Source organism: Canis aureus, chromosome 32 (assembly GCF_053574225.1).
Source record: "Canis aureus isolate CA01 chromosome 32, VMU_Caureus_v.1.0, whole genome shotgun sequence".
Taxonomy (NCBI): Eukaryota; Metazoa; Chordata; class Mammalia; order Carnivora; family Canidae; genus Canis; species Canis aureus.
In genome coordinates this window covers 2,250,815-2,270,702 of record NC_135642.1, presented here as the reverse complement: position 1 = coordinate 2,270,702, position 19,888 = coordinate 2,250,815, and the positions used below count along the sequence as shown (strand labels likewise).

At 48.6% G+C, this 19,888-nt stretch overlaps 1 long non-coding RNA gene across 1 annotated transcript; it reads left to right on the top strand.

Moving 5' to 3' along the window:
- Positions 1-12,490: 12,490 nt before the first annotated feature.
- On the top strand, positions 12,491-19,152 carry LOC144303667 (uncharacterized). The gene is made up of 3 exons (XR_013370654.1): positions 12,491-12,557; positions 18,472-18,617; positions 18,952-19,152. It is a non-coding gene; the product is annotated as an uncharacterized LOC144303667 (long non-coding RNA).
- Positions 19,153-19,888: the final 736 nt, after the last annotated feature.

Below are 19,888 nucleotides of genomic sequence, written 5' to 3'. Positions count from 1 at the left end.
AGTGTCCGTTTTCATCTCTCACTATAGTCTTCGGGGTAAATTTTAGTTTATTAAGGATGGCTACCCCTGCTTTCTTTTGAGGATCATTTGAATGGTAAATGGTTCTCCAACCCATTATTTTCAGATTGCAGGTGTCCTTCTGTCTAATATGAGTCTCTTGTAGCCAGGAAATAGTTGAGTCCTGCTGTTTTATCCAGTCTGAAACCCTGCGCCTTTGAGGGGGTTATTAAGCCCGTTCACGTTCAGAGTTACTATCAGCAGATATGAGTTTAGTTTCATCATGATACCTATTCAATCCTTGTTTTTGTGGATTGTTCCACTGAACTTCTTTTTAAAGGGGAATTTTAAGAGTCCCTCTTAAAATTTCTTGCAGAGCTGGTTTGGAGTTCACAGATTCTTTCAGTTCCTGCCTGTGTTGGAAGCTCTTTATCTCTCCTTCCATTTTGAATGAGAGCCTTGCTGGATAAAGTATTCTTGGTTGCATGTTCTTCTCATGGAGGACCCTGAATATATCCGGCCAGCCCTTTCTGGCCTGCCAGGTTGCTGTGGAGACGTCTGCTGTTACCCTAATGCTCTTCCCCATAAAGGTCAGGATTTTCTTGTCTCTTGCTGCTTTAAGGATCTTCTCTTTATCTTTGGAATTTGCAAGCTTCAATATTAAATTTCGAGGTGTTGGACGGTTTTTATTGATTTTGGGGGGGAATCTCTCTATTTCCTGGATCTGAATGCCTGTTTCCCTTCCCAGATTAGGAACGTTTTCAGCTAGGATTTGTTCAAATACATATTCTGGCCCTCTATCCCTTTTGGCGCCATCGGGAACCGCATTTACACATAGGTTTTTCTTCCTCAGACTGTCGTTTATTTCCTTTAATCTGTCTTCCTGGTCTTTTAATTGTCTATCTCTTTTTTCCTCAGTTTCCCTCTTTGCCATCAACTTGTCTTCTATGTCACTCACTCGTTCTTCCACCTCATTAACCCTCATCTTTTGGACTTCTAGTTTGGATTTCATCTCATTCAATTGACTTTTAAATTTCGGCCTGATTGGATCTAAATTCTGCAGTCATGAAGTCTCTTGAGACCTTTATGCTTTTTTCTGGAGCCACCAGTAGCTAGATAATAGTGCTTCTGAATTTGTTTTCTGACGTTGAATTGTAATCCTGATTTGTAACTCTGTTGGAGAGAGGACTATTTCTTTCTTTTGGGGTGAGCTTTTCTTTGTAGTCATTTTGCTCAGGGCAGAGTGGCCAGAAACAAGTGTATTGGGAATAAGAGAAAAAGAGAGGATAGAAAAAAGGAAAGAGAAGAGAAAAAGCAAAAAGGAAAAAGGAGTACAAAAAGCAAAAAAAGAGAATAAAAGGAGAAAGAAAAAGAAAGAAAGGGGGAGAAAAAGGGTGGGGGAAACAATCAGAAATAAATAAAACATGGGGGAGTATCTTCTGATTCTGTATACTTTAAGTCCCTTGACTTCCCCTGGAACTTGGCCGTATATCTGGTCTTCTGGGGGAGGGGCCTGTTGTGCTGATTTTCAGGTGTTAGCCCTTGGGGGAGCTCCTCTCCCCCTGCCAGGGGAAGCGCTCAATGGGGGTAGATTACCCCATGAAGCCCAAGGAGAAACAACCCCAGTGGCAGTGGCCAGGTCTGAAAACCGGTATTCAGCCCCCACAGTAACTCCAGAACAGTCCATCTGCAGGGCCTGGAGGCTTCGGGGTGAAGCGGCTGATCTGCTCAGCTCCGGGCAGGAGCGTCATTGCTGTCCTGGGCCCTCCGGGCCTCTGCCTGTCCTGGGGGAGGCGGAATCCTGGGCTGTGTCATGGCGCCCTGTGCTCCGGGGCCTGTGCTGTTGGATTCTCGCTCCCAGCCGTGCAGCCACCTCTCCACGGAGCCGCCGCCCTAGCCCCTCTGTGCAGCTGTAGGAGCTGCGCATCCCCCTCCACATGGAGTCTCTTCCTCTGCCCTAGGTTCCTCCGCCAAGCCCCTCCCAGGTTCGTGCAGCCCCTTCAGCACAGAGCCACCGCCCGAGGCCCTTGGAGCTGCTCCAGGGTCAATGCATGTGCCGTGTACCCCTTAGTGAGCTCGGTTCACTCTCTTGGGAGTGCAGGTGTCTGTTAGTGTCCCAGGGAGCCCGAGGGCATCCCCACCCTCCAAGGTCCTGTTCTGAATCCCTGCGGGTGCCATTCCACCTTGGAAGATTGGTGCAGCTCCTGCTTCTCTGGGACAGAGCTCTCCTGACTGGGGGGCACTCGCCCTGGCCTTAGCCCGGCTCCTCGGAGGCCTCTCCCCCTTGGATGCCTTTTGTTTCTTTATTCCTTTTTTGGTCTTCCTACCTTGATAGAAGCGCGAACTTTTCTCTCTGTAGCATTCCACCTGATATATGTTTAAATCTAAGGCCGAATTCCTAGATTTTCAGGATGATTTGAAGGTTATCTAGGTAATTTGGTGGGGACAGGTGACTTGGGGACACTTCTCTTCCACCATCTTGCCCTTCTTCCTGTATGTTGCCTTTTAGGTTTGGTTGTTTCCTTCACTTTGTGGAAGCTTTTCAATTTGATGAAGTCCCAATAGTATTTTTGCTTTTGATTCCCTCACCTCAGAGGCATATCTAGAAAGAAGGTCCAATGGCCTATGTCATAGATGTTGCTGCCTATCTTTTCTTCTTTGTATGGTTTCAGGTCTCACATTTAGGTCTTTCATCCATTTTGAATTTACTTTTTATATATATGGTGTAAGAAAGTGGTCCAGTTTGATTCTTCTGCATGTGGCTGCCTGGTTTTCCCAACACCATTTGTTCTTATCCTGGGCTCAGGGTTAGGGTTTCTTGAAGAGACTGTCTTTGTGCCATTGGATATTCCTTCCTGCCTTGTTGTCCATTAATGGATCATAGATACATGTTTGTATCTTGCTTTGGCTTTCCATTCTGTTCTATTGATCTAAGCATCTCCTGTTGGGAGATCCCTGATTGCTCATTCAATTTCTTTGCTGGTTACCGGTCTTTTCACGTTTCTTATTTATTCATTTTTCATTTTTGCTATCTTATATATTTCTAGGAATTGATCTATTTCTTCCAGATTCTAGGTTGCTGGCATATAATTTTTCATCATATTCTCTTAATATCGTTTGTATTTCTCTAGTGTTGGTTGTTATTTCTCTTTTCTCATTTGTGATTTTATTTCAGTCCTTTCTCATCTTTTTATCTTTTCTCTTTTTTAAATATTTTATTTATGTATTCATGAGAGACACAGAGAGGCAGAGGTATAGGCAAAGGGAAAATGAGGCTCCATGCGGGGAGCCTGATATGGGACATGATCCCCCAGGACCCTGGGATCATGACCTGTGCCAAAGCAGATGCTCAACCACTGAGGCACCCAGGTGCCTTGCTGATTCATTTCCTCTGCTAGTTATGGGTCTGTTCACATTTTTTATTTCTTCCCGTTTCAGTTTTGCTCTTTTGCACATTTCTAGGGATTTGTCCATTTCTTCCAGGTCTCCCAGTTTGTTAGCGTATAATCTTTCATGGTGTTCTCTTGTAGCTTTCTTCTCATAACCATTAGCGTGATAGATGATTTTCCATCCCCTGACTTTCAATCTCCCGGTTTCTATAGGTCTAATGTGAGCATCTAGTAGGCAGGATACTGATGGATCTTGTTCTTTTAATAACGATTTTATATTTGAGAGCATGAGAGAGAGAGAGAGAGAGAGAGAGGCAGAAAATTAGGCAGAGAGAGAAGCATGCTCCCCACTACTAGTACACTATGGGACTCAATCCCAGACTCCAGGATCACACCCGGAGTCAAAGGCAGAGGCTCAACACCTGAGCCACCCAGGCATCCCGGATCCTGTTTTTTAAGCCACTGTGATACCCTCTATCTTGTGATTGGAGCATTTAGTCTATCAGCATTCAGAGTGATTATTGAAAGATATGAACTTACTGCCTTTGTGTTACCTGTAGAGTTGGTGTTTCCAGTGACTCTCTCTGGTCCTTTCTAGTCTTTGATGCTTTTGGTCTCTTTTTTTCCCCCACTAGAAGAGTCCCTCTGAAAATTCCTTACTGGATTGGTTAAGTGGTCATGAACTCCTTTATATTTTACCTGTCTGGGAAATCTTTATATCTCCTCTCCTGAATGACACCCTTGCTGAAGAAAGAATTTATAAAAATTAGGGATCCCTGGGTGGCGCAGTGGTTTGGGGCCTGCCTTTGGCCCAGGGCGTGATCCTGGAAGACCCGGGATCGAATCCCATGTCGGGCTCCCGGTGCATGGAGCCTGCTTCTCCCTCTGCCTGTGTCTCTGCCTCTCTCTCTCTCTGTGAGACTATCATAAATAAATAAAAATTTATAAAAAAAAGAAAAAAAAGAAAAAAAAAGAATTTATAAAAATTAGACACTTATAAAAAGAAAATTAAAAACATAAAATAAATTTTTGGTGTTATGATTGAAGAAAATGGCATTTAGGAGGAAAACCAGAAACTGAAAGGGAGGAGGACAGATTTCACCCTCGGTAGCCTTCACAGGGACCTGGTGTCCTGTCCTAGGAGGGCCACCCTCCTTATCATGCTTCCTGCTCCTCTGCGCTCCTTGTTGGAACCCAGCAGGCACATCTCCATACCTCTGACACCTCTGTAGTCGTGGTTTATAACATCTTCCATGTATCCTTTTGGGGACCACAGCATCGTGTATGGAATCATCGGCTGCTGTTTGACAACATTGGGGGGATTCTGATTTTTGTTGGTTTTGGGGTGTGTGCGTGTGTCTATCACATGCAGCTATCACGTGCAGCTATCGGATCCTCTGGCTGGGTCACCCAAAAGCCAAAATGGTGGGCACAACATCATTTCTGGTGCTGGAGCTGGGCGGCTACTGGGGTCTCCTGGCCGACTCTGTGCTGGCTCATGCAATGACTTTCCGCTGGAGTGTCTGCTGAGATGGAAGTTCTGGCTTGACCACATTCCTAGGTCCTGCAGTGGGTCCTGCCAAGCACCATGTGCTTCTCTTCTCCCTGATGCCTCTCCAGCAGGGAGCCAGACCTCAGGGCCACTCTGGGGGGTGCTCCTGAGGAGGTGGGTGCACATGGAGGGGAGCCCTGGGGCTGCCTGTGTGTGGGAGTCGGGGTGGGGACGGGGATGGGGTTCCTCAGTCTCCTGTGCTGCCTGGCCTTCAGGTCGAGTCCCATGCTCACCAAGCTCCTACTCACTCGGGCAAGGAGGGTGCCTTCCACATGGTGGTGTGAGAGATCCAGCACCACAAGGTGTGCACACGGAGTCCACCTGGTGCCGGTGGCCCAGGTGCATGAGCTGCAAGTGTGGGACCCAGGAAATTTAACAAAAATCTCCTACCCCTGAGCAAGCAGAGCAGGACTGATTCCATTTTGTGCTACACCCGCCACATCCCCTATGACCCCCTCATCACCTGATTATGGCTTAAGGCGCTGCCCCACCCTAGTCAGATTGCTGGGCACACCCTAATCAGAAATCAGCTCATAACAGTGAACCCCGCTTTGTGCCCACCAAATCTGTGCGCCGATTCTGACCAAAGTAATAGACGAGCTCAAGTGGATACTATACGGTAAGGTGCAATTCAATCGGCCACCTGCGTGTGAACTGACATGACTGTGCAAATTTCTGCATATCCCATGGTCCACTGGCCCCTATAAAGCTGCTATGCCTCTTAGTCTCAGGGTCCAAGTCCCTGCTCCGCTGTGTCGGGTGCACTTGGACACAAGCTCCAGTTTGTAAAGAAAGCCTTGGGAGTTTGCATCGGTGTTGGCTCCTCAGTGGTTTCTCGGTTTCACAATCTTGGGCACAACACAAGGGACTACTGTCCTGACATCCCTTCTAGGGCCATGCTGACTGCCCTGCAGGCCCTCTCTGCCCCAGGCTCATAGGCAAGGGGATGTGGGGAGGGGAGGAAGTGCCCCGTACCTGGCCAGCCACGACCTCCTGGACAGAGGGAGCACAGACATCCGGGTCGCTTTGCACAGACCCTGGTGACCTGAGGCTTCCTGGCTGTCTCTCTGTCCCAGGCCCTCCTGGCCCGTGGGGCACAGCCTGAGTCCCAGTAAACTCTGTCAGGTCCTGAACCCGACATCTGGCCACCTGTGGAAGGCACGTGGGGATGTCAGCTGGGTGTTCCTGGTGGCGCCCCTGCAGGGGCTGGTGGGGTCAAGGTGGTACCCCCTCCTCCTCTCTTGGTGTCTTTCCATGCCCCATGAACAGTGTTCTGGGAGACACAGAAACGGGCTGGCTGTGCATTTTCGCACCACAACACTTTATTGACTTCCTACAGTAAACGGGTTCAGAGTCGAGGGTACACACCTTCCCCTGGGGAGGGAGACCTTTCTGTCCTTTAGGGGAGGGCAAGAATGACATGAGTTGGGGGGCGGGTGCTAGAGTCCCCCACCTGGGAGCAGGTGTGGACTCTGGGTGGGGGCATGTGTCCTGAGATTTCAGTCTGAGAGACAGTTCAGAGGACAGCAGAGCTGACCTGGACCTGCACCTCATGGGCTTCTGCGCTGGGCCCCGCAGGGCAGCTGGACCCCGGCCTCGGGATCCCTGGGGCCCCAGCACCTGGAGGAGCCTGCCTCCTGGTGTGGGTGCGGGTGGGGCCCACCATCCTACCCCAGGGCCCAGGAGTCAACATCCAGCTGTGAGAGGGCTCCCGCAGTCCAGGGCCAGAATCCAGGGCCGGCCAGGGCCATGTGGGCTGGATCCCATTAGTCTTTGTGTTGGGCCTGGGGTGAGGGCTCAAATCACCCCAGCCCTCACAGAGCCCAGGGCCAGGCCAGCCCAGATCCCCATGGGTTACGGGCTGGTGTCCTGTGCAGGGTGTGCCGCCCTAAGTGAGGGACAGTGGGCGGAGGCAGGGCACAGTGGGTCCTCTGCACCACTCACCTGCACCCACCCTGTTGGGAGCTCCCTGTCTTCCTTCCTCCCTGCAACCCATGGGTACTCTATGGGACACCCGGGCTTCTGAAGGGATCAGGTTATCCAGAGAACCCCAGGGAGGCTGAGTATGTCCCACAGGGGGCACCTGCACTGGGTCCTTGCTCGGGGTCAATGGTGTGGTGGTAGATGGTGTGGGGGCAGGGGTATGATGGTGGTGGAGAGTGGGGAATGGTGTAGGGGTGATGGTGTTGGGGTATGGTGTGAGTGGGAATTGTGTGGGGCTGCGTGGTTTTGACAGGGATGGAGTCTGTGGGATGCCATTGGGGATGATGATGTAGGGTGATGGTGTGGGAGTGGTAAATGATGGGTATGTCGTGGGAGGCCTGTGGAAAAGGGGCATCTCCTTCCTCTAAGATGCACAAGGAGACATCTACAGTTAAAAGCGACTAGTCTGGGGTTTGCAGTGACACCTGCCCCTGGGGCACCATGTGGTCAGTGCAGGGCTGGACTGGGGGCATTATCTAGGGGTCATTATACTATGTATGTTTTCAAATTGCAAATTGTCTCAAATGAAATGCATGGAATTTAGAAATATATAAAGCACCGAGAGTGGGTCTCACTCTGACCCGTCCGACCGTCATGGGATCAAAGTGTGTCCTCCTCCAGCCGCGGCCATGCCGCCTGGCCCCCAGGTCCGGGTCCTGCCCCCCACGTCCCCCATCCAATTCCCTTCTTCTCAGGGGGCCATCCTTCTCCCCTTTGGCGTTCAGCTCCCATGGCAACCCCTGGAGGCCCCATCCTACTGGCCTCCTCATCCTGGAGGCACCGGGAGTGTGGGCACGGGGTCATCCCCAGCATCCTACCATGGAGCAGTGTGTTGTTGGCTGCTATTGCTCCCCCGGCCTCAGAAACCCGTTTTCCCTACCCAGAAGGACCCGGGCCTCCCTCGGGGCTCCGAAGCCCCCTGGCCCAGCAGCCTCACCCGACCCCCTAGCCATCCCAAAATACGGTGTGGCTGCCGAATGTCCTGTTGACGTCCAAGTCTACCTGGGTGATGTCCCTTGAGGAGACCAGGACCTCCTCCTTCATTTCCTGTGGGAAAACTGGGGAGGAGGAGCAGGCATCAGGGACACAGACCCCCACCTGTCACGAGCTGCCATGCTGGCTAGGGAGCCCTGGGGCCACCATGGGAGTGTGTCCTGCCAAAACCCCCTTCCTTCCCCTGGGAGGCCGGGCATGGCGGGAGTGCCCACCATGCCCGTGGGACCTGTGTGAGGGCCTGTGCCCAGCTGTTGTGGGCGAGGAGGTGACTGAGGGTCAGACTGGGTGGGAGGGGATAAGGGTTCAGCCCAGGTGGGAGGGGACATGGGGATGTTGTGCCCAAGATTGCGAATCCAAGAAACCACTATGGAACTGACGCTGATGCAAACCCACAAGGGTGATTTCCAAACTCGAGCCTGCATCCAAGTACACCAAGCGGAGCATGGACACAGCGGAGCATGGACTTGGACCACGAGGTGGGTTTTTGCTTAGTTTTAAGGGCTTGTATCGGGGACCTCCAGAAGGGCTGGAGTAATTCCTCAAGTTCTGTTTACATTTTGATATGGGGCCTTCAAGGGCATTGACCTCTGTTCCCATTCTAATAGGCACCTCCATCCCTTTGCGTGGGTTCAGTTCTTATTCTATTGTGGGGGTTTCTTTTTTTTTTTTATGATAGTCACAGAGAGAGAGAGAGAGAGGCAGAGACATAGGCAGAGGGAGAAGCAGGCTCCATGCACCGGGAGCCCGATGTGGGATTCGATCCCGGGTCTCCAGGATCGCGCCCTGGGCCAAAGGCAGGCGCTAAACCGCTGCGCCACCCAGGGATCCCCTATTGTGGGGGTTTCTAGGACATGAAGCTGTAAACTTTTGTTTTTTTCCTGTAACTGAAGTAATGTAAATTTCATCTCTTCTTCACAGGGGCCTGGGATGGCTGGGCGTGTTCGAACGCTGAACTTAAAGCGGAAAGGCCTTCATTTTCTCAGTCTCCTTGCGTCCCATCCCATCGTATCTAGCTCCTTTCCCCTTCCCCGGACCTCCTCAGAGAGCAATTGCAAATGACCTCAGCGTGGCAGCGTGTGTTGGACAGGACCAGGGATTTGGGATCAGGAAGACCTGGGTTGCGTGCACCCCGGCTGTGCAGCGGGATTCGATGCTGCAGACTCTTATTCCCTAAGGCTATCTTGAAAACTGACTTTCACATAGAAAAGCTGTCCTTTATGTTTAAAACATGAGGAGTGAGTCAAAGCCTTTTTTCTCTGCCCATCTGATTGCTCAGATTCCAATCTGAGATGTATTTCCTGTTAATAAGGATAATTTACTATCCATAGTACTATGGTTAAAATATTCTGACACAAGTAATTCAGAGGGATGAGGGTTTCTCATCTCTTTCTTCACAGCTCATTCACTCCTCAGGAAATGCATCTTTATGGATTTGGAAAGAACTGAGAGACATTATTACCAATGGTCCTATTATTATGTGAAGGATTCTTCCCTGAGAATCTTCCCCTGTTTCAACTGACACTGAAACACTTTGAACTCTTTGGAAGACAAATGTCAAGGAAATAAATGTTATGCATTGCTAATTTTAAATGCACTTGCAATATGGTGTCTATTATAATAGAAGTATTTTTATCTGATTTTTGCTTTTTATTATCCGTTCCTGCTTTTTAGGTTGAGGAGGCATTATACATTTTATAAGTGTTTTTCTTTCCTTCTGATGTAAAATTCTTACTCTGTTTCCATCAAAGGAACTCTTTAAGAATAAGGCAACAGTTAATTCAACTATTCTTAAAATGTCTTCACACTTGGAGCCTGATTCATTTAAGTCAATTTTCAAAATAAATCTTATTTATTAGGAAAAAAACAAAGATATATAGGTAAATTGAGAAGATAGTACAGAGCATTCACATGCACTTGCACTCAATTTCTCCAATTATTGATATCTTATATTAGTACGGTACAAATGTTAGCTAATGAATCAATATTAAAATAGTCGCATTAACCAAAGACCATACTTTATTCAGATTTCCTTAGTTTTTGCTAAGTTACCATCCCTCATATCACATTCCATTTGTCCTCATGTTTTCTTAGGCTCCTCTGGATTGTGACAGTAATTCAGCCTTTCCTTGTTGTTGTTGCCCTGGAACACTTTGAGAAGTAGAGTATTTTGTAAAATTTCCCTCAGTTAGGACATGTCTGTTGTTTGTCTCATGATTGAATTGTTTTGTAGATTTTATGCAGAGATATACTGCCATTTTATTATATCATATAAAGGATAGATACTATCAACATGATTTATCAGTCTTGGTATCAATCTGATCATCTTGCTGAGTTAGTGTTTGTCATCTTTCTCCATAGTTAATTGATTCTTTTTATTATTAATTATTGTTATTATCATCATATTATTTTGTTTTTCATAATATATTTTGTAGAAGGAAGTTACTATGTGTATTCCACACGTAAGAGTGGGAAGCTATGCTCATCAACATGAGACTGGAATGTCTGCACAAATTGTTTGAAATTCTTCTACAAGGGAGATTTCTCTTCCTTGTGGGTTTCTTTTTTTTGTTTCTTTTTCAAAGATGTTATTTATTTGAGAGAGAGAAGAGAGAAAAAGCATGAGTGAGAGAAGCAGAGGGAGAGGGAGAACCAGGTTCCCTGCTGAAAACGGAGCCTTCCTTGGGACCTCGATCATGATATGACTTAAGGTAGAAGCTTAACTGACTGAGCCACCCCGGTGCCACTCTTTCTTTCTTTCTTTTTTTTTAAATAATAAATTTATTTTTTATTGGTGTTCAGTTTGCCAAATCAGAATAACACCCAGTGCTCATCCCGTCTAGTGACCCCTCAGTGCCCGTCACCCATTCACCCTCAACCCTGCCCTCCTCCCCTAAGTCACCAAGAGTTCATTTCCAAGAGTTAGGAGTCTTTATGTTCTGCCTCCCTTTCTGATATTTCCCACACATTTCTACTCCCTTCCCTTATATTCCCTTTAAGTATTACCTATATTCCCCAAATGAATGAGAACATACAATGTTTGTCCTTCTCCGATTGTCCTACTTCACTCAGCATAATACCTTCCAGTTCCATCCACCTTGAAGCAAATGGTGGGTATTTGTTGTTTCTAATGGCTGAGCAAGACCCACCTTTTCTCTCTCTTCATCTTCTGAGTCTCCTATGATATGAATGTTATTGTTTTAATAAGTGGCTGAGTTCCCTACATCTGACTCTGTGGTCCATAACCTTTCTTGTTTTTAAGGCTTCCACTTGGGACTGCATCTCCGTTATAGCATTTTTAACGTTGGACTGACTTGATTTTAGCTCTTTTATTTCTACAGTAAGGGATTCTCTAGTTTTCTTCTGTGCTCTTTTTCCAGCCAAGCTGCTATCTTTATAATCATTGTTTTAAACTGTAGTTAGACATCATATATGTTTATTGATGAACTTCCTGGCTGTGAGTACTACCTCATGTTATTTTATGGAGGTGAATTTCTCCATCTCATTATTTTTTCCAGAAAAGAAAGAAGGAAGAAAATGAAAAACCAAGAAAAACAATAACAACTGCCCTCCAAAAAAAAACACCAGATTATTTTGGCCTGATTGTTAAAAGATTCTAAATCCCAAAATATGAAACACAATTAAACTACCATAAAAGTAAAAATAAATATATAAGGTACATCCATAAAATTAAAAGAAGGCAATTAATAAAAAAGAATCAAAGAAAATAATTAAAAATAGAGCACAAAGTACAAAGGAATCTAGACCCTACTTTCCAGGCAGAGCTGAAGCTTTGCAGCCTCTGTGGTCTGGCAACTTGGGGGCAGCGAATGGTCTGTGTGGGGTCTGGGGATGGGCCTTGGCGCTGATTGTCAGGTGCACATCTGCCTGGGAGTTGCACCTGTGGGGGTCAGAGTCGGGGTGGGCTCAGCGCCTCTGGGCTCCAGCGGGCGGCACTGTGCTGCTCCCTGATTCCTGGCCCTGATGGGCGGGATGCCGGTGGGGACGCTGGGTCCTCTGGCTCTGGGGCTGAGCATCCCGCCCCCCAGTCTGCTGGGGCCTCCACAGAAGAACCCCGAAGCCCCTGGGTCTCAGCGGCTTCACTCAGAACCCTGCGTTCACTCTACCTGCGTCCGAGCTTCTTTTGGTTTTCTTTTTTTATCTCAGACTGTTGTGCCCAAGATTGTGAATCTGAGAAATCACCAAGAAGCCAACACCAATGCAAACACATGAGGGTTTATTTACAAGCTCGAACTTGTGTCCAAGTATACCCAATACAGTGGACCGGGGACTTGGACCCCGAGGTGGGTTTTAGCTTATTTGTAAGAGTTGGACTTGGGGAACTCACGAAGGGCTGGAGTAATTCCTCAAGTTCTGTTTACATTTTGATATGGGGCCTTCAAGGGCATTGAGATCTGTTCTAATAGGGGCTTCCTGCCCTTGGACTGGGCTCAGTTTTTTTTTTCAGTTTTTATTCTATTGTGGGGCTTGATGTGTCCTGACAGTGAGCATTCAGGAAGGAAATGATGGATGTGACTCCCTTCTCAGGAATATCACAGAGAATAAATAAGGAGACTGAACAAAAAGAGGACAAGACATTGGGGGCTTCGTCCATATCAGAAGGGACTCCTCAGAACCACAGGGTAAGTGAATGGGTAGAATGAATGGTAGGGTCAGGGGAGGTGAGGCAGTTGGTGAGCCTCTGCAGTTGGTGGTTTGGCTTAGGTTAGATGTTAGGTGTTTGTGATTAACCTCAGGTGTTTGTAGGATGATCAGAAACTCAACGTATTTTTGGTCTGTCCAAATTTTTTCTTACTGTCGACTTCGAGTTTCATAGCGTCGTGGTCCGACAATGTACAGGGTGTTATATCAAACTTCTTGTACCTGTTGTACCTGTTTAGGGGTGATTTGTGGCCCATGATATGATCTGTTCTGGAGAATGTCCCATGTGCACTTGAAAGGAATGTGTACTCTGCTTCAGGTTGAAATGTTCAGACTATATCTGTTGAGTCCCTGTGGTCCAGTGTGTCAAGGCTATTGTTCCCTTGTTGATTTTCTGTATAGATGATCGGTCCATTGCCATAAGTGGGTGTGAAAATCCGCTGTCATTGTATTATTATCAGTGAGTTCCTGTAAGTTTGTTGTTAATTGGTTTCTATATTTAAGTACCCCCATGTTGGCAGCATAGATATTTAGTTGTTTCATCTTGATAGTCTTTTTAATTATGAAATAATGCTCTTCTTCATATCTTCTTAAAGTATTTGTTCTTTCTTTTTTGAAATGTAAATATTTTATTTATTTATTCTTGAGAGACAAGGAGAGCAGCAGAGGCAGAAACATAGGCAGAAGGAGAGGCAGGCTCCACACAGGGAGGCCGATGTGGGACTCGGTCCTGGGATCCCAGGATCACACCCTGCGCCGAAGGCACATGCTCAACCACTGACCCACCAGGTGTCCCCCAGGGTTTGATTACAAATCTAGTTAGTCTGATATAAGTATGGGTCCTCCAGCTTTCGTATGGTATCCATTACCGTGATAGATGGTTTTCCATCCCCTGACTTTCAATCTCCCGGTGTCTATAGGTCTAACGTGAGCATCTTGTTGGCAGCATACAGATGGATCTTGTTTTTTTAATAACGATTTTATTTATGAGGGAGTGAGAGAGAGAGAGAGGCAGAAAATTAGGCAGAGAGAAAAGCATGCTCCCCACCAGGAGCACAATATGGGACTCGATCCCAGACTCCAGGATCACACCCTGAGTCCAAGGCAGAGGCTCAAACCCTGAGCCACCCAGGCATCCCGGATCCTGTTTTTTTTTTATTTTATTTATTTATGATAGGCACACAGTGAGAGAGAGAGAGGCAGAGACACAGGCAGAGGGAGAAGCAGGCTCCATGCACCGGGAGCCCGATGCGGGATTCGATCCCGGGTCTCCAGGATCGCGCCCTGGGCCAAAGGCAGGCGCCAAACCGCTGCGCCACCCAGGGATCCCCCGGATCCTGTTTTTTAAGCTACTCTGATACCCTATATCTTTTGATTGGAGCAATTTTTCTATCAGCATTCAGAGTGATTATTGAAAAATATGAACTTATTGCCTTTGTGTTACCGGTAGTGTTGGTGTTTCCGGTGACGTTCTCTGGTCCTTTCTAGTCTTTGTTGCTTTTGGTCTCTTTTTTTCCCCCACTAGAAGAATCCCTCTTAAAATTCCTTACTGGACTGGTTTAGTGGTCATGAACTCCTTTGTACTTTGTCTGTCTGGGAAATCTTTATCTCTCCTTCTTTCCTGAATGACACCCTTGCTGAAGAAAGAATTCATATGAATTGGACACCTGTGAAAAGAAATTTAAAAACATAAAATAAATTTTTGCTATTTTCATTGAGGAAAATGGCATTTAGGAGGAAAACCAGAAGCTGAAAGGGAGGAGGACAGATTTCACCCTCCGTAGCCTTCACAGGGACCTGGTGTCCTTTCCTAGGAGGGCCCTCCCCTCCGTAGGATGCTTCCTTACCCTCTGCACCTCTTGTTGGAACCCACCAGGCACATCTCTGTACCTCTGACACCTCTGGAGTGGTGGTTTATGCCATCTTCCATGTATCCTTTTGGGGAACCACAGCATCGTGTATGGAATCATCCGGATACTTTTTGACAACATTGGGGGGATTCTGACTTTTGTTGGTTTTGGGGTGTGTGTGTGTCTATCACATGCAGCTATCACGTGCAGCTATCGGATCCTCTGGCTGGATCACCCAAATGCCGAAATGGTTAGCACAACATCATTTCTGGTGCTGGATCTGGGCAGCTAGCTGGGGTCTCCTGGCCGACCCTGTGCTCGCTGGTGCAATGACTTTCAGCTGGAGGGTCAGCTGAGCTGGAAATTCCAGCTCATCACATTCTCATGACCTGCAGTGGATTCCGCCAGGCGCCGGGTGCTTCTATTCTCCCCGATGCCTCACTAGCAGGGAGCCAGACCTTCGGGCCGCTCTGGGGGGAGCTCCTGAGGAGCTGGTTGCCCATGGCGGGAGCCCTGGGGCTGTCTGTGTGTGGGAGTCGGGGTGGGGATGGGGCTGGGGTTCTTCAGTCTGCTGTGCTGCTTGGCCTTCAGGCAGAGACCCATGCTCACCCAGCCCCTACTCACTAGGGTGAGGAGGATGCCCTCCATAAGCTGGTGTGAGTTATCCAGCACCACAAGGTGTGCAGGCTGAGTCCACCTGGTGCGGGTGGCCCAGGTGCATGAGCTGCAAGTGTGGGACCCAGGAAATTTAACAAAAATCTCCTACCCCTGGGCACACAGAGCAGGACTGATTCCATTTTGTGCTACACCCGCCACTTCCCCTATGACCCTGACATGACCTGATTGTTGCTTAAGGCGCTGCCCCACCCTAGTCAGGCTGCTCAACACACCCTAATCAGAAATCAGCTCATAACAATGTAACCCGCTTTGTGCCCGCCAAATCTGTGCCCCGATTCGACCAAAGTAATAGGCCAGCTCAAGTGGATACTATAGGGTAAGGTGTAATTCAATCGGCCACCTGCGTGTGAAGTGACATGACAGTGCAACTTTCTGCGTATCCCATGGGCCACTGGCCCCTATAAAGCTGCTACGCCTTTTAGTCTCGGGGTCCAAGTCCCTGCTCTGCTGTGTTGGGTGCACCTGGACACAAGCTCCAGCTTGTAAAGAAATCCTTGGGAGTTTGCAATGGTGTTGGCTCCTCAGTGGTTTCTCAGATTCACAATGTTGGGCACAACACAAGGGCCTACTGTCCTGACATCCCTTCTAGGGCCATGCTGACCGCCCTGCAGGCCCTCTCTGTCCCAGGCACACAGTCAAGGGAATGCAGTGAGGGGAGGAAGAGCCCCACACCCAGCCAGCCACAGCCTCCTGGACAGAGGGAGCACAGACCTCCGGGTCGCTTTGCACAGACCCTGGTGACCTGAGGCTTCCTGGTTGTCACTCTGTCCCAGGCCCTCCTGGCCCACGGGGTGCAGCCTGAGTCCCAGTAAAGTCTGTTGCGTCTTGACCCCAGCATCTGGTCCAGTGGAAGGCACGTTGGGATGTCAGCTGGGTGTTGCTGGCGGTGCCCCTGCAGGGTCTGGTGGGACCTAGGTAGTACCCCGTCCTCCTCTCTGGGGTTCTCTCCATGCCCCATGAACAGTGTTCTGGGAGACACAGAAATGGGCTGGCTGTGCATTTTCGCACCACAACACTTTATTGACTTTCTACAGCGAACGGGCTCAGAGCTGAGGGTGCACGCCTTCCCCTGGGGAGGGAGACCTTTCTGTCCTTTAGGGGAGGGCAAGAATGACATGGGTTGGGGGGCGGATGCTGGAGTCCCCCACCTGGGAGCATGTGTGGACTCTGGGTGGGTACGTGTGTCCTGAGTTTCAGTCTGAGAGATGGTTATGAGGACAGCAGAGCTGACATGGACATGCAGCTCATGGGCTTTGCGCTGGGTCCCAACAGGGCAGCTGGGACCCGGCCTCGGGCTCCCTGGTGCCCCAGCACCTGGAGGAGTCTGCCTCCTGGTGTGGGTGTGGGTGGGGCCCACCATCCTACCCCAGGGTCCAGGAGTCAACATTCAGCTGTGACAGGGCTCGCTCAGCCCAGGGCCAGAATCCAGGGCTGGCCAGGGCCATGAGGGCTGGATCCCATTAGTCTTTGTGTTGGGCCTGGGGCGGAGGCTCATATCACCCCAACCCTCACAGAGCCAAGGGCCAGGCCAGGCCAGATCCCCATGGGTTAGGGGCTGGTGTCCTGTGCAGGGTGTGTACCCTAAATCAGGGACAGTGGGAGGAGGCAGGACACAGTGGGTCCTCTGCACCACTCACCTGTACTCACCCTGTTGGGGGTTCCCTGTCTTCCCTCCTCCCTGTAAACCCTGGGTATTCTATGGGACACCTAGGCTTCTGATGGGAGCAGGGTATCCAGAGAAACCCGGGGAGGCTGAGCATGTCCCACAGGGGGCACCTGCACCGGGTCCTTGCTGAGGGCCGATGGTGTGGTGTTTGGTGTGGGGGCAAGGTTATGATGGTGGTGGAGTGTGGGGGATGGTGTAGGGGTGATGGTGTTGGGGTATAGTGTGAGTGGGGATTGTGTGGGGCTGTGTGGGTTTGAGGGGGATGGTGTAGGTGGGATGCCAATGGGGATGATGATGTAGGTGGATGGTGTGGGAGTGGGTAATGAGGGGGATGTCGTAGGGGGCCTGCGGACACAGGGCATCTCCTTCCTCTAAGATGCACAAGGAGACGTCTACACTTAAATGCGACTAGTCTGGGGTTTGCAGTGACACCTGCCCCTGCCCTGGCTGGACTAGCAGCATTATCTGGGGATCATTATAGTATGTATGTTTTCAAATTGCAAATTGTCTCAAAGTAAATGCATAGAATTTAGAATAATATAAAGCATCGAGAGTGGGTGTCACTCTGACCTGTCTGACCCTCATGGGATCGATGTGTGTCCTGCTCCAGCAGCCGCCATGCAGCCTGGCCACCAGGTCCGGTTCCTCCCCCCACGTCCCCCACCCTATCCCCTGCTTCTCAGGGGGCCGTCCTTCTCCCCTTTTGTGTTCAGCTCCCATGGCAACACCTGAAGGCCCATCCTTCTGGCCTCCTCATCCCCGAGGCATCGGGAGTGTGGGCACGGGAGTCATCCCCAGCATCCTACCATGGAGCAGTGTGTTTTTGGCTTCTATTGCTCCCCCGGCCTCAGAAGCCCCATTTTCCCTACCCAGAAGGACCCGGGCCTCCCTCGGGGCCCCGAATCCCCCTGGCCCAGCAGCCTCACCCGACCCCCTAGCCATCCCAAAATATGGTGTGGCTTCCGAACGTCCTGTTGACGTCCAAGTCTACCTGCGTGATGTCCCTGGAGGAGACCAGGGCCTCCTCCTTCATTTTCTGTGGGAAAACTGGGGAGGAGGAGCAGTTGTCAGGGAAACAGACCCCGACTTCTCAGGAGCTGCCATGCTGGGCAGGGAGCCCTGGGGCCACCATGGGAGTGTGTACTGCCGAAACCTCCTTCCTTCCTCTGGGAGGCCGGGCATGGCGGGAGTGCCCACCGTGCCCGTGACACCTGTGTGAGGGCCTGTGCCCAGCTGTTGTGGGCAGGGAGGTGACTGTCAGCCTGGGTGGGAGGGGATAGGGGTTCAGCCCAGGTGGGAGGGGACATGGGGGTGTTGTGCCCAAGATTGTGAATCTGAGAAACCACTATGGAGCTGACACTGATGCAAACCCACAAGGGTTGATTTCCAAACTCGAGTTTGCATCCAAGTTCACCCGACACAGAAGAGCAGGGACATGGACCTCGTGGTGGGTTTTTGCTTAGTTTTTAGGACTTGTCTCAGGGACCTCCAGAAGGGCTGGAGTAATTCCTCAAGTTCTGTTTACATTTTGATATGGGGCCTTCAAGGACATTGACCTCTGTTCTCATTCTAATAGGCGCTTCCAGCCCTTGGCGTGGGCTCAGTTCTTATTCTATTGTGGGGCTTTCTAGGACATTAAGCTGCACACTTTTGTTTTTTTCCTGTAACTGAAGTAATGTAAATTTTACCTCTTGTTCACAGGGGCCTGGGATGGATGGAACTGTTTGAACCCTGAATTTAAGAGGAAAGACCTTCATTTTCTTGGCCTCCTTGCGTCTCCTCCCATCCTTTCTAGCTCTTTCCCCCTTCCCCGGAGCTCCTGAGAGAGCAAATGCAAATGACCTCAGGTTGGCAGGGTCTGTTGGGGGACAGGCCCAGGGATTTGGGATCAGGAAAACCTGGGGTGCGGGCATACCGGCTGTGCATCGGGATTTGATGCTGCAGACTCATTCCCTAAGGCTATCTTGACAACTGACTTTATACATAGAAAAGCTCTCCTTTATCTTTAAAAGATGAAGATCCAATCAAAGCCTTTTTTCTCTGCCCATCTGATTGCTCAGATTCCAATGTGAGACGTATTTCCTGTGAATAAGGATAATTTACTATCCATAGTACTATGGTTAAAATATTCTGACACAAGTAATTCAGAGGGATAAGGGTTTCTCATCTCTTTCTTCACAGCTCAGTCACTCTCAGGAAATGCATCGTTATGGATTTGGAAAGAACTGAGAGACATTATTACCAATGGTCCTATTATTATGTGAAGGATCCTTCCCTGAGATTCTTCCCCTGTTTCAACTGACACTGAAACACTTTGAACTCTTTGGAAGACAAATGTCAAGGAAATAAATGTTATGCATTGCTAATTTTAAATGCACTTGCAATATGGTGTCTATTATAATAGAAATATTTTTTTCTGATTTTTGCTATTTATTACTCATTCCTGCTTTTCAGGTTGAGGAGACATTATACGTGTTCATAAGTGTTTTTCTTTCCTTCTGATACAAAATTCTTACTTTGTTTCCATCAAAGGAACTCTTTAAGAATAAGGCAAAAGTTAATTCAACTGTTCTTAAAATGTCTTCACACTTGGAGCCTGATTCATTTAAGTCAATTTTCAAAATAAATCTTATTTATTAGGAAAAAAAACACACATTTATAGGGAAATTGAGAAGATAGTACAGAGCATTTGCATGCACTTGCACTCAGTTTCTCCAATGATTGATATCTTATATCAGTACGGGACAAATGTTAGCTAATGAATCAATATTAAAATATTCGCATTAACCAAAGACGATACTTTATTCATATTTCCTTAGTTTTTCTTAAGTTACCACCCCTCATATGACATTCCATTTGTCCTCTTGTTTTCTGAGGCTCCTCTGGATTGTGACAGTCTTTCAGCCTTTCCTTGTTGTTGTTGCCCTGGAACACTTTGAGAAGTAGAGTATTTTGTAAAATTTCCCTCAGTTGAGACATGTCTGTTGTTTATCTCATGATTGAACTGTTTTTGTGGATTATATACAGAGATATACTGCCATTTTTATTATATCTTATAAAGGATAGATACTATCAACATGATTTATCAGTCTTGGTATCGATCTGATCATCTTGCTGA